The sequence below is a fragment of the Dendrobates tinctorius genome, unplaced genomic scaffold (genome assembly GCF_039654945.1).
Source record: "Dendrobates tinctorius isolate UK_male_01 unplaced genomic scaffold, ASM3965494v1 ptg000035l, whole genome shotgun sequence".
Lineage (NCBI taxonomy): Eukaryota > Metazoa > Chordata > Amphibia > Anura > Dendrobatidae > Dendrobates > Dendrobates tinctorius.
Window position 1 is genome coordinate 51,127,918 of NW_027361703.1, and position 15,056 is coordinate 51,142,973.

A 15,056-nucleotide genomic window follows, 5' to 3' on the forward strand; every position below is an offset into this window, starting at 1 on the left:
ACTGCGTAGGCCATGAGCTCGGGGAAAGCTTTGCTTTCAAACAACCGGTAGGGCATCATCTCTCACGAACGAGATTAGTTTGGCAATGTGGGCATTCAAAGCCAGTGTACGCGGATGAGAGGATGAGTACTTTCTTGTCCTACTCAGAGTCTCTGGTAGGGTGAGCTGGACTTGAGAGCTGCATATGGTGGAACTAGCGGTGGACATGGCAGACTTAGAGAGGGATGGTGATGGTGATGGTGTTGGTGGTGTTGCTGATGGCCTAGATTCAGTCTTTCGTAGCAATAACATTGTGATTCCATGACTGCTTTGCCCTTGCGATGACACCTCGACATTTGCTGCTGGTGGTGTGCTAACCAGTGGGCTTACAGTGGGGGAAGCGATGTACCGTTGATGACTACCTTCATTCGGAGTAGGCGCTCATGTGGTACGTGAGGATGCTGACAATGATGCTCTCAGTCCAAGTATGGACGCAAGCAGCCTAATAAGCAGGACTGCTGCACAGTGCACACACAAAAGGGTGGAAAAATGAACCCTTGGTAACTGTGCAGAAAAGAGGAAGAAAAGTGTTTTTGCTTTTAAAAAAGCAGTTTGCACAGCAGTGTGCAAACAGCAATGCAGCTACCAGGGAGCCTTATAAGGCAGCCTAATAACCAACAGAACTGATGCACAAAAATAGAGCCTCCCCTGTCACTGCACACAAAGTGTTGTGTTGTAAGTGGAAATCGCTAACAGCAGAAGCAGTTTTTTGGTTCTTCTTCCCTACCTAACACTCTCCCTACAGAATCAGCAGCAGCAGCAGCTCTCCCTATGCTAAGATCGGCATAAGCAAGATGGCGGTCAGCGTTCACACCCTTTTATAGACCCTGTGACGCCACACAAAGCCAGCCAATCACTTGCATGTCCTTCTCAAAGATGGTGGTGACCGATACCTATATCATCGCATTGCCCACAGTGTGCGTCCTCCATCATTGCCTGAAAAAGGGCGCTGGAAGCATCTTTTGAAACGCGACTTTGGCGCTCTGGTCGCCGACCTCGTGGCCGAGCTCACGCTATGGTCGGGTTTTGTTTCATGAAACCCAACTTCAGCGAAAGTTGGCGACTTTTGAATATGACTGACCCGTTTCACTCAACTCTACTCGCCACCACTATATCAGCACACAGGTGTGAACTGGTGGCTAGCAACAGGCTAATACAGCAGGAGACTGAGCAAACAAACACAAGATACAAGAATACAGGGCAGGAGCCAGCAGCCCCTGGGGAGCAAGCTAACCCCTGACAGCAAGGCAAAATCAGATGCAAACGGTTTAGCAAATGACATTTTGCTGAAAAATGCAGGATCAGGCAGGAGACAAAAATCCTCAATAAGCAAAGAAAGGAGCATCACCGGCAGGCACTGAGAAAAGTCTGCTCGCTTATGCAGTCTCAGTCACTACCCCCACTCCTCCAATTATCTTCTGCAGCTGTTGAGTTAACATCATGTTGACCAGCTCCACTACCAGCAGTATCCACCAGAGGGAGCCTTGCCTCAAAAGTCAGATTAAGAGAGTTCACAACAGTTAGCCGTGTGTTATCAGTACACACGTGTGGAAAATGTTTTTCTCCCATGCTACTACCAGAAACACTGACATATGAAAAATCCTGTCAGGACTCTGAACATTTTGGATTACCTTTTGGGCATTCCTGCCTTCTTTTAAGATGGTGTCTTTTGTCTCATGTGCCCCATGTCTTCCTGCTTTATAACTCCACCCCAACCTTTAGTCTGTGCTAGACTATTCTGCCTGTATCCAGCTCCTGACCCTGGTGGCTTCCTAGCTTTCTACCTGCTGCTGTGAACCTGTGTGGATATTCTGTTTCTCTGTTCTCAGAGTTTCTGCTGCATACTCCGGTTTTGAGTACTCCTCCTGCTTCTGGCTGTTCAAGTTGCTCTCACCTGCATTTGTTGAACACGCAAGCTGATTGCTGCTTTGCTCTGCAATACCTGAGACTTCCTCCCTGGATGAGTTACCATACTATTTTGATATATATATATATATATATATATATATATATATATAAGGACTTACTTGTTTTGAAGCACCCTCAAGTGTAATTGTGCTACACAGACTGCTCCGTTGATTACATTTTCCTCTGAGGCTACCTACAGACTTTGCTAAGTTGCATTCAATACCTACACTGTGCGTTTATTGACGTTGATGTTTTTCCTGCACCTGTTTGAAACACCATGTGATATAATATAGACTTTACCACCTATAAACTATGTCCTATAATTTTCTTGTTCCACACAAACAGACTCCTGAGTCATCCATTATAATTACCGTATTTTTCGCTTTATAAGACGCTCCGGATTATAAGACGCACCCCAAATTTTGAGGAGAAAAATAGGAAAAAACTTTTTTTTAATAAAATGGTGGTGCAGCTTATAATCCATGAGTCTTATTGCTTACCGGGGGTGGTGATGGAGGAGGCCGGAGTGGAACATTGCTGCTGGGATGAGGGGGTGTTTTGATGTGCAGCGTGCTGGTGTCTGATACTGCCGCTGCCCTCTGTCCCCTGATGCTTGCCACCACCGCTGTGCTCTGTCCATGGTGCTTGCCACCACTGCCGCGCTCTGTCCCCCGGTTCTTACCGCCACCGCCGCGCTCTGTCCCCAGTGCTGAAATTTCATCTCCCGAGATTTCAGTGCCAAGATCTCCATCTGTGCATGCACGGCAGCCATTTTCCAGGAAGAAATCCACAGGAAAAAAGGCATGGAGTGGCAGAGACCCCCACGCTGAACGGGACAGAGTGCGGCGGTGGCGGCAACCACCGGGGGACAGAGCACGGTGGTGGTGGTAAGAACCAGGGGAGAGCGTGGCAACAGCACCGTGGGACAGCGCCGCCTCAAGTACTGGACACCCTCAGCGGCAGCACAGAAAGGTATATCCTCTTTGTAAGACGCACCCCCATTTTCCCCTCAAATTTTGGGGAAAAAGGGCATCTTACAAAGCGGAAAATATGGTATTACAAAGCCCTTAGTGAGCCGGGTAATTTATAGAACTTTGGCTGACTTTTGCCTGTGTTTAGGAAAAAAAGCTCAGGAATCCGTACGTGCAAAATTTTAGATTGGCGAACATTTTCCGAACAAGTTCGCTCATCTCAATTCAGGACAAAAGGTCTTGAAGACTCTCCTTCTTTGAAAGGCTTAGCTTCAACAAATAAATGGTGGCCTTGTGTGGGGGTTGCTGTTGTAAGACATCCCTTTAAATTGGCAAAGGAGACAGTGTATAGCTAGACATTTTTTTCTTTTGGAATATAAGTTGATTGCTTTCAGTTAAAATAGGAATGACAATTTCTTTCAGTATCTTCTGACTTCTCTGTTGGCAGCATTCTATGAATTTACAAGTTCATCAAATAGAATAATCTATTGGTACTGAGAGAAATTCAATTGGGACACCTGATTATGAAGCAATGCTTGATGTAAAGATTATAATTTTCTGTAGGCAAATCGATATCTTTATACTGCGATATTTCAGCTCAGAAGCCAGCAAAACGGTGAATACAGTAAGAATGTGAGTCAAAATCAAATTAATCAAAATCAGTTTTAAATGGAAAACCACATACAATGCTATGTTTAGCTATCTATTCAAACCTATAAGGCAATGATATATGTCCTGTACATCTCTTTGTTTGGGCCAGTATGAGCCTCTTCTATGGGCAACAGGTGAGAGCGCCTTAGTTTTATAGACCATAACTGGAAAAAATGTCTGGTAGTTTTCTAGTTTTCAAAATCTATAATGCACCTAATAAAAAAAAAATCTGTCTAAATTAAGTCTACAGTCAATCTAACATTTAATATTAGTTTTCATAAGGAATATTGTAAGATCATTTTTCATTAAAAGGGATAAAAAGTTCCCCACACTTAAGCATTGATATCATTCACCTTATAAATCGATACTTTAATATAACATTCATAATTTAAAAGGAACAAACTGTTATATCATAACACATTTTATTACTGTACTCCTAAAACTGTCATGCAATTCATGTTAAGTGACACACTGAATATTAACAGAAAACATTATGCAAACATTAGACATAAAAAGAGTGATCTTTCGACGTAAATTCTGCAGTATATATAGTATAGCTATATATAATAAACAGATATAAGTACTGAACATGTCATCAATTTTCTAAGTAAATATAATAGTTGAGGGCATTTAGTAATTTTCGTTATGTAATTTTGTTTTTTATTTTACCAAATTTTTATATTTTTATTTTATTTTTATCTTTTTCTTTTCTTTTTCTCTTTTAAATAAAAGTTTACACCAAACACTCTCACACACACACCTACATAAAATGTGATACACATATAAATACCGCATATGTAAAAAAAGTCTCACTCATCCCAATCACGGTATTCAGTGGAGAAGGCATATGCTTTCCTTGCCTCTTACACTGATAGCGAGGGAAAGGATGTCACCATCCTTTATTTTTCATCTGCCTTTTTCTCTAGTGATATCGAACCACAATGCAGATGCCCCAGGTCAGAAAGTTAACCAGTGCCCACCATTACTGAGCTCATATGACTTCACCTCCAAAGGATTATGAGTTACAGATAACTGGTTTTGTGACGCAATCAGGAATCCAATTTGATTCCATTGGCCTCATAGAAACCGACTTTTTCAAAGTCTTTTTCTCTGAGGATTTTGTAAACCTCATTGTGGCTGAGACAAATTTGCATGCCCAGCAATGTTTTGCCCAAAATATCACTTCTTCATTTTCTAGCTGGACCCCTGTAGATGCAGCAGAAACTGAGACAGAAACTGGAGGAAGAAGAGTTGATGCATATAAAAAAAGATTTTATTGGTTGTAAGAAACTACAGCTGTAATCACACAATTATAATATCAGTAAGGTACCATATTTTTCAGACTATATGATGCACCGGATCATAACATTTTCAGAAGGAAAATAAGGGAAAAAATGAATGTTAAATGGGGGTCCGTCTTACAGTCCGAATTCAGCTTAACCGGGGGGGGGGGGATCAGCAGCGCTGGTGGAGTGGGGTCACAGGGGGTGTTCGGTGGTCCGGCGATATGACTCACATCGCAGGCTAGTGTGACAGGTGCAGTGGCCTCGAGGTAATCCCATCCCAAGCTAGTGCTGCTGGTGTGGCAGGTTAGGCGGTGGTGCTCTGTGGTGTGGGGGGCACCGTCGGCATCTTGTGAAAGCCCGGAGGCCCCGCATAGCCATTGCTGTGATGCGGTGGCCTCCAAGAAATCCCATCCCAGGCTGGTGCTGCTGGTGTGGCAGGTTAGGCGGTGGTGCTCTGTGGTGTGGGGGGCTCCGCCGGCATCTTGTGAAAGCCCGGAGTCCCCGCATAGCCATTGCTGTGATGCGGTGGCCTACAGGAAATCCCATCCCAGGCTGGTGCGGCAGGTGTGGCAGGTTCGGCGGTGATGCTCTGTCGTGCGGGGGGGCTCTGCCGCCATGATTTATGCAAATTAAATCTCAAATTATTTGAATTCATTGGGAACTGGCAACTTAATAAAGCTCAACATAAATTTGATTTTTATTGAAACAATTTGCTTATCTCTAATATTGGTTTAACAGAGCAATCATCTAGACCTTTACATTATAATTGTTTTATTTCATACACTATTAATACTTTAATTAATAGTTAGAATGCGATTGTGTTAACTCATTGATTTAAAACAAAATACATTTAATTAGTTTGTATTTAAATAAACAGATTAAAATAGAGAGAAAAATGTTATTGAAGCTTTCAATAGATTTGTTGTGCAAGAGCAACAGCATTAAATGATCAACATATTATGATCATGGGAAAAAACGACTGCTATTATTATGACAAATTAATTGCAACTTGGCTTATATGATTGGAATGTGAAATTATGGAATAACACCAGGAGTGGGCTTATCATTATTTCTATGTGTCATAGTCATTTATAGATGTGAATTATGTAATTATGTAAATAACTTTCACTCCAGATAATTTATGTGATTTTTCACTTAACCCTCCCCTATACTATATACTATACAATAATATATAGCTATGAGAGATTTCTAAATTATTGCATTTTTGTTTTCTTTATATTTTGCACAGAATCTCATCTGTTTTTGAATTGGGATTATATTATTATTTGTAGTCTGAGAATGCAGCTCACAATTTCAGTCAGATTAAGGCTTTTACAATTCATATCTGTATTATGAGTGGTGCACTCAGTCTTTCTCTTCTTAGGCTTCTTTTACACTTGCCGAGTTTTTGCAGGTCATTTTTGCAGCCCCAATAGATTTCTATGGGGCTGCAAAAACGGGCCATAAAAATTTGTCGGAGCGCCGTACGCTGTATGGCCATGAGGGCTGTTTTTACGGCCGTGAAAAAATATCGAGCCTGCTCGATATTTTTCATGGCTTATGGACACGGCTCCCATTGAAAATCAATGGGGCCGCAAAAAAAAACAGAAGCTTGCCCATTGTGTTCATTCTGTGGTACACCATGAAGACCATATTTGCGGATCTCTGTATTTTTCCTAGGACACTCCCATGTACTTCCTGAATGCCTGCAGAGACACAAGATGGACTTGGAGAGAATCCTCGTTCTCATGCAAGTATGTAGGGGTGCTCCAGGTTATTATGGGGGACTCTGGGTGAAGAGCCCTCACCGACTTCCTGTACTGTTGGTTTATGCTGGGCCGGGGGGCCAGACAGAGATGGAAGGGGGTGTTAAAAGATAGAAAAATAGGGGTGCCAGAGAGTGCAAAAGAGGGGTGATGAAGATTGAAAAAGAGGGGTGGCGGAGAGTGCAAAAGAGGGGTGGTGGAGAGTGCAAAAGAGGGGTGGCAGAAAGTGCAAAAGAGAGGTGGCCGAGAGTTCAAAAGAAGGGTGGCGAGAGTGCAAAAGAGGGGTGGCAGAGAGTGCAAAAAAGGGGTGCCAGAGAGTGCAAAGGAGGGGTGGCAGAGAGTGCAAAAGAGGGGTGGCAGAGAGTGCAAAAGGGGGGTGTCGGAGTAGTCATTTTCTTTCAGTGCTTTTTGCTTTTCAAAAATATGCTATTGCTGATCTCCTCCCGCTTTTTGCCTCAGGATCATCCCTGCATTTGGGATTCCAGGTGTGAGAGTTATCATGACTGTGATATGAAAGAGTGGGCCTAGGAGGATGTGGCCCAATCCCTCATCCCAAACCACTGGCAGCATGTGGATTTTAAGGAACAAGAATTGATATGTGAGTACCCAGCATATGGCATGATATACTTGATTTTTAAAATTTAAAAAGTGTGAAATTGAGTTATGTATTTTCTTCCACTACAGTGAAATCCATTAAGACCAAGTGAGGATCTGCAAGGGACCAATTGAAGCGTGTACTAAAGGCCAAATCCGAGAGAGAGAGATCTGGAGAGGCTGGTGGAAGAGAAAAGAAGCCATACACAGTCACCAAACAGCTTCAATTTCTTATTCCTGTCCTTGGCATGCGCAAGTAAGTATATATACATATATATTTATCCTCCATGTTGATGTTTGTTGTCTAGCTTCTTTAATTGTCTGTTCTCATTTGCAGAACTGAAGAAAGTCTTTCTGTGGAGTCCACACACTCGCAGCAGCAGTCAAGCAGCAGTGTTGCAAGTACGTCATTTGATTCCAGCGAACCAAGCATCATTTTAGATGAGAGCTCGGAATGTACTGCAGAAAAGGTGGTCACTGTAGACATAACGATGCAGCCAAGCACTAGTGGAGGTAGCAGTGGCAAGCGGAGAGCTGCTGCTGCTTCTGCTGCTGCTGCACTTGAACTGATGCCTCTATCTGACACATCCCAGGAAATAATAGAGTTTTTGCACAAAAAAAGCAGAAGGCCCAGAGGAGGAGTTATTACGGAGCTTTAGCCCATATTTCCACGCTGTGCTCCTGGAAAACAAGCAGAGCTGCATTAGTATGATAAATAGTATCCTTTACATATGTACTCACAAACCCCATCCTATCGATTTGGAGGAGGCTATTGATGGGTTTAAGCAGTCAATGAGGCGTAGAGTACGCGATTCTTTTATGCAGCATCAGGCTAGTGCTAATCAGGGGCACAGTGCAGTTTCAAGGTTCATCAAGTCTTTTAAGTAGAGTTGAGCGAAACGGGTCGAAAAATTTCAAAAGTCGCCGACTTTTGGCAAAGTCGGGTTTCATGAAACGAAACCCGACCCTAGGATGAGGTCGGCCACGAGGTCAGCGACTTACGCGCCAAAGTCGCGTTTCAAAAGTTTGTTTTGCGCTCTTTTTCAGCCAATCAGGATCCACGGACACTGTGGGCAACGTGATGACATAGGCACGGGTCACCACCATCTTTCAGAAGGGCATGCAAGTGATTGGCTTGCTTTGGTGGGCGTCACAGGGGGTATAAAAGGGCGTGCACGCCAACCGCCATCTTACTTCTGCCGATCTTAGCATAGGGAGGGGTTGCTGCTGATTCTGTAGGGAGAGCGTTAGGCAGGGAAGAAGAAAAAAAAACTGCTTCTGCTGCTAGCGATTGTGCCTGTACAACACACCAGTCACTGTGTGTGCAGTGCAAGAGGAGGCTATATTGTGGTGTATCAGTGGTGCTGGTTGTTGGGCTGCCTTCTAAGGCTTCCTGACAGCTGCATTGCTGTTTACCCACTGCTCTGCAAACTGCTTTTTTAAAAGCAATCCCATTTTTTTTTTGTCCTGCTGAGGTACTGAGCTGCAAACTGCTTTTTTAAAAGCAATCCCAATTTTTTTTTTGTCCTGCTGAGGTACTGAGCGTGCATTTTTTCACACCATACAGCGGTGTACGCTCCTCACACAGTACCGTGTAACGGCTGTTATCACAGCCACAGTGAAGCTATCTGTGTCACTCTGTGAGAATAAGTCGAGGACATGTTCCGTTCTTACAGACCTGCACTCTAGGGAGATTCCTACTCTACCCAATTCTACATACACCTTGTAGTTTGTGATACACTAGCCAATTTCTGCCTGTGACATAGCGCTGTGATATTCAGTGGGCCTCACACAATCCAAAAGTGTCCAGTGTCCACAAGTGTCTGCAGAAATTCAAAATCTCCCTTATCCTCTAGTCACTTTGGTCACAGCTGTGCCATCGAGCCTGTGACATAGCGCTCAGATATTCAGTGGGCCTTACACAATCCAAAAGTGTCCAGTGTCTGCAGAAATTCAAAATCTCACTTATCCTCTAGTCAATTTGGTCACAGCTGTGCATCGAGCCTGTGACATAGTACTCAGATATTCAGTGGGCCTCACCCAATCCAAAAGTGTCCAGTGTCCACAAGTGTCTGCAGAAATTCAAAATCTCCCTTATCCTCTAGTCACTTTGGTCACAGCTGTGCCATCGAGCCTGTGACATAGCGCTCAGATATTCAGTGGGCCTCACACAATCCAAAAGTGTCCAGTGTCTGCAGAAATTCAAAATCTCCCTTATCCTCTAGTCACTTTGGTCACAGCTGTGCCATTGAGCCTGTGACATAGCGCTCAGATATTCAGTGGGCCTCACACAATCCAAAAGTGTCCAGTGTCTGCAGAAATTCAAAATCTCCCTTATCCTCTAGTCACTTTGGTCACAGCTGTGCCATCGAGCCTGTGACATAGCGCTCAGATATTCAGTGGGCCTCACACAATCCAAAAGTGTCCAGTGTCTGCAGAAATTCAAAATCTCCCTTATCCTCTAGTCACTTTGGTCACAGCTGTGCCATCGAGCCTGTGACATAGCACTCAGATATTCAGTGGGCCTCACACAATCCAAAAGTGTCCAGTGTCTGCAGAAATTCAGAATCTCACTTATCCTCTAGTCACTTTGGTCACAGCTGTGCCATCGAGCTTGTGACATAGCGCTCAGATATTCAGTGGGCCTCACACAATCCAAAAGTGTCCAGTGTCTGCAGAAATTCAAAATCTCCCTTATCCTCTAGTCACTTTGGTCACAGCTGTGCCATCGAGCCTGTGACATAGCGCTCAGATATTCAGTGGGCCTCACACAATCCAAAAGTGTCCAGTGTCTGCAGAAATTCAAAATCTCACTTATCCTCTAGTCACTTTGGTCACAGCTGTGCCATCGAGCCTGGGACATAGCGCTCAGATATTCAGTGGGCCTCACACAATCCAAAAGTGTCCAGTGTCTGCAGAAATTCAAAATCTCACTTATCCTCTAGTCACTTTGGTCACAGCTGTGCCATCGAGCCTGTGACATAGCGCTCAGATATTCAGTGGGCCTCACACAAACCAAAAGTGTCCAGTGTCTGCAGAAATTCAAAATCTCCCTTATCCTCTAGTCACTTTGGTCACAGCTGTGCCATCGAGCCTGTGACATAGCGCTCAGATATTCAGTGGGCCTCACACAATCCAAAAGTGTCCAGTGTCCACAAGTGTCTGCAGAAATTCAAAATCTCCCTTATCCTCTAGTCACTTTGGTCACAGCTGTGCCATCGAGCCTGTCACATAGCGCTCAGATATTCATTGGGCCTCACACAATCCAAAAGTGTCCAGTGTCCAAAAGTGTGTGCAGAGATTCAAAATCTCCCTTATCCTCTAGTCACTTTTGTCACAGCTGTGCCATCGAGCCTGTGACATAGCGCTCAGATATTCAGTGGGCCTCACCCAATCCAAAAGTGTCCAGTGTCCACAAGTGTCTGCAGAAATTCAAAATCTCCCTTATCCTCTAGTCACTTTGGTCACAGCTGTGCCATCGAGCCTGTGACATAGCGCTCAGATATTCAGTGGGCCTCACACAATCCAAAAGTGTCCAGTGTCTGCAGAAATTCAAAATCTCCCTTATCCTCTAGTCACTTTGGTCACAGCTGTGCCATCGAGCCTGTGACATAGCGCTCAGATATTCAGTGGGCCTCACACAATCCAAAAGTGTCCAGTGTCTGCAGAAATTCAAAATCTCACTTATCCTCTAGTCACTTTGGTCACAGCTGTGCCATCGAGCCTGTGACATAGTGCTCAGATATTCAGTGGGCCTCACCCAATCCAAAAGTGTCCAGTGTCCACAAGTGTCTGCAGAAATTCAAAATCTCCCTTATCCTCTAGTCACTTTGGTCACAGCTGTGCCATCGAGCCTGTGACATAGCGCTCAGATATTCAGTGGGCCTCACACAATCCAAAAGTGTCCAGTGTCTGCAGAAATTCAAAATCTCCCTTATCCTCTAGTCACTTTGGTCACAGCTGTGCCATCGAGCCTGTGACATAGCGCTCAGATATTCAGTGGGCCTCACACAATCCAAAAGTGTCCAGTGTCTGCAGAAATTCAAAATCTCCCTTATCCTCTAGTCACTTTGGTCACAGCTGTGCCATCGAGCCTGTGACATAGCGCTCAGATATTCAGTGGGCCTCACACAATCCAAAAGTGTCCAGTGTCTGCAGAAATTCAAAATCTCACTTATCCTCTAGTCACTTTGGTCACAGCTGTGCCATCGAGCCTGTGACATAGCGCTCAGATATTCAGTGGGCCTCACACAATCCAAAAGTGTCCAGTGTCTGCAGAAATTCAAAATCTCCCTTATCCTCTAGTCACTTTGGTCACAGCTGTGCCATCGAGCCTGTGACATAGCGCTCAGATATTCAGTGGGCCTCACACAATCCAAAAGTGTCCAGTGTCTGCAGAAATTCAAAATCTCCCTTATCCTCTAGTCACGTTGGTCACAGCTGTGCCATCGAGCCTGTGACATAGCGCTCAGATATTCAGTGGGCCTCACACAATCCAAAAGTGTCCAGTGTCTGCAGAAATTCAAAATCTCACTTATCCTCTAGTCACTTTGGTCACAGCTGTGCCATCGAGCCTGGGACATAGCGCTCAGATATTCAGTGGGCCTCACACAATCCAAAAGTGTCCAGTGTCTGCAGAAATTCAAAATCTCACTTATCCTCTAGTCACTTTGGTCACAGCTGTGCCATCGAGCCTGTGACATAGCGCTCAGATATTCAGTGGGCCTCACACAAACCAAAAGTGGCCAGTGTCTGCAGAAATTCAAAATCTCCCTTATCCTCTAGTCACTTTGGTCACAGCTGTGCCATCGAGCCTGTGACATAGCGCTCAGATATTCAGTGGGCCTCACACAATCCAAAAGTGTCCAGTGTCCACAAGTGTCTGCAGAAATTCAAAATCTCCCTTATCCTCTAGTCACTTTGGTCACAGCTGTGCCATCGAGCCTGTGACATAGCGCTCAGATATTCAGTGGGCCTCACACAATCCAAAAGTGTCCAGTGTCCACAAGTGTCTGCAGAAATTCAAAATCTCCCTTATCCTCTAGTCACTTTGGTCACAGCTGTGCCATCGAGCCTGTGACATAGCGCTCAGATATTCAGTGGGCCTCACACAATCCAAAAGTGTCCAGTGTCTGCAGAAATTCAAAATCTCACTTATCCTCTAGTCACTTTGGTCACAGCTGTGCCATCGAGCCTGTGACATAGTGCTCAGATATTCAGTGGGCCTCACCCAATCCAAAAGTGTCCAGTGTCCACAAGTGTCTGCAGAAATTCAAAATCTCCCTTATCCTCTAGTCACTTTGGTCACAGCTGTGCCATCGAGCCTGTGACATAGCGCTCAGATATTCAGTGGGCCTCACACAATCCAAAAGTGTCCAGTGTCTGCAGAAATTCAAAATCTCCCTTATCCTCTAGTCACTTTGGTCACAGCTGTGCCATCGAGCCTGTGACATAGCGCTCAGATATTCAGTGGGCCTCACACAATCCAAAAGTGTCCAGTGTCTGCAGAAATTCAAAATCTCCCTTATCCTCTAGTCACTTTGGTCACAGCTGTGCCATCGAGCCTGTGACATAGCGCTCAGATATTCAGTGGGCCTCACACAATCCAAAAGTGTCCAGTGTCTGCAGAAATTCAAAATCTCCCTTATCCTCTAGTCACTTTGGTCACAGCTGTGCCATCGAGCCTGTGACATAGCGCTCAGATATTCAGTGGGCCTCACACAATCCAAAAGTGTCCAGTGTCTGCAGAAATTCAGAATCTCACTTATCCTCTAGTCACTTTGGTCACAGCTGTGCCATCGAGCTTGTGACATAGCGCTCAGATATTCAGTGGGCCTCACACAATCCAAAAGTGTCCAGTGTCTGCAGAAATTCAAAATCTCCCTTATCCTCTAGTCACTTTGGTCACAGCTGTGCCATCGAGCCTGTGACATAGCGCTCAGATATTCAGTGGGCCTCACACAATCCAAAAGTGTCCAGTGTCTGCAGAAATTCAAAATCTCACTTATCCTCTAGTCACTTTGGTCACAGCTGTGCCATCGAGCCTGGGACATAGCGCTCAGATATTCAGTGGGCCTCACACAATCCAAAAGTGTCCAGTGTCTGCAGAAATTCAAAATCTCACTTATCCTCTAGTCACTTTGGTCACAGCTGTGCCATCGAGCCTGGGACATAGCGCTCAGATATTCAGTGGGCCTCACACAAACCAAAAGTGTCCAGTGTCTGCAGAAATTCAAAATCTCCCTTATCCTCTAGTCACTTTGGTCACAGCTGTGCCATCGAGCCTGTGACATAGCGCTCAGATATTCAGTGGGCCTCACACAATCCAAAAGTGTCCAGTGTCCACAAGTGTCTGCAGAAATTCAAAATCTCCCTTATCCTCTAGTCACTTTGGTCACAGCTGTGCCATCGAGCCTGTGACATAGCGCTCAGATATTCAGTGGGCCTCACACAATCCAAAAGTGTCCAGTGTCTGCAGAAATTCAAAATCTCACTTATCCTCTAGTCACTTTGGTCACAGCTGTGCCATCGAGCCTGTGACATAGCGCTCAGATATTCAGTGGGCCTCACACAATCCAAAAGTGTCCAGTGTCTGCAGAAATTCAAAATCTCCCTTATCCTCTAGTCACTTTGGTCACAGCTGTGCCATCGAGTCTGTGACATAGCGCTCAGATATTCAGTGGGCCTCACACAATCCAAAAGTGTCCAGTGTCTGTAGAAATTCAAAATCTCCCTTATCCTCTAGTCACTTTGGTCACAGCTGTGCCATCGAGCCTGTGACATAGCGCTAAGATATTCAGTGGGCCTCACACAATCCAAAAGTGTCCAGTGTCTGCAGAAATTCAAAATCTCACTTATCCTCTAGTCACTTTGGTCACAGCTGTGCCATCGAGCCTGTGACATAGCGCTCAGATATTCAGTGGGCCTCACACAATCCAAAAGTGTCCAGTGTCTGCAGAAATTCAGAATCTCACTTATCCTCTAGTCACTTTGGTCACAGCTGTGCCATCGAGCTTGTGACATAGCGCTCAGATATTCAGTGGGCCTCACACAATCCAAAAGTGTCCAGTGTCTGCAGAAATTCAAAATCTCCCTTATCCTCTAGTCACTTTGGTCACAGCTGTGCCATCGAGCCTGTGACATAGCGCTCAGATATTCAGTGGGCCTCACACAATCCAAAAGTGTCCAGTGTCTGCAGAAATTCAAAATCTCCCTTATCCTCTAGTCACTTTGGTCACAGCTGTGCCATCGAGCCTGTGACATAGCGCTCAGATATTCAGTGGGCCTCACACAATCCAAAAGTGTCCAGTGTCTGCAGAAATTCAAAATCTCCCTTATCCTCTAGTCACTTTGGTCACAGCTGTGCCATCGAGCCTGTGACATAGCGCTCAGATATTCAGTGGGCCTCACACAATCCAAAAGTGTCCAGTGTCTGCAGAAATTCAAAATCTCACTTATCCTCTAGTCACTTTGGTCACAGCTGTGCCATCGAGCCTGGGACATAGCGCTCAGATATTCAGTGGGCCTCACACAATCCAAAAGTGTCCAGTGTCTGCAGAAATTCAAAATCGCACTTATCCTCTAGTCACTTTGGTCACAGCTGTGCCATCGAGCCTGTGACATAGCGCTCAGATATTCAGTGGGCCTCACACAAACCAAAAGTGTCCAGTGTCTGCAGAAATTCAAAATCTCCCTTATCCTCTAGTCACTTTGGTCACAGCTGTGCCATCGAGCCTGTGACATAGCGCTCAGATATTCAGTGGGCCTCACACAATCCAAAAGTGTCCAGTGTCCACAAGTGTCTGCAGAAATTCAAAATCTCCCTTATCCTCTAGTCACTT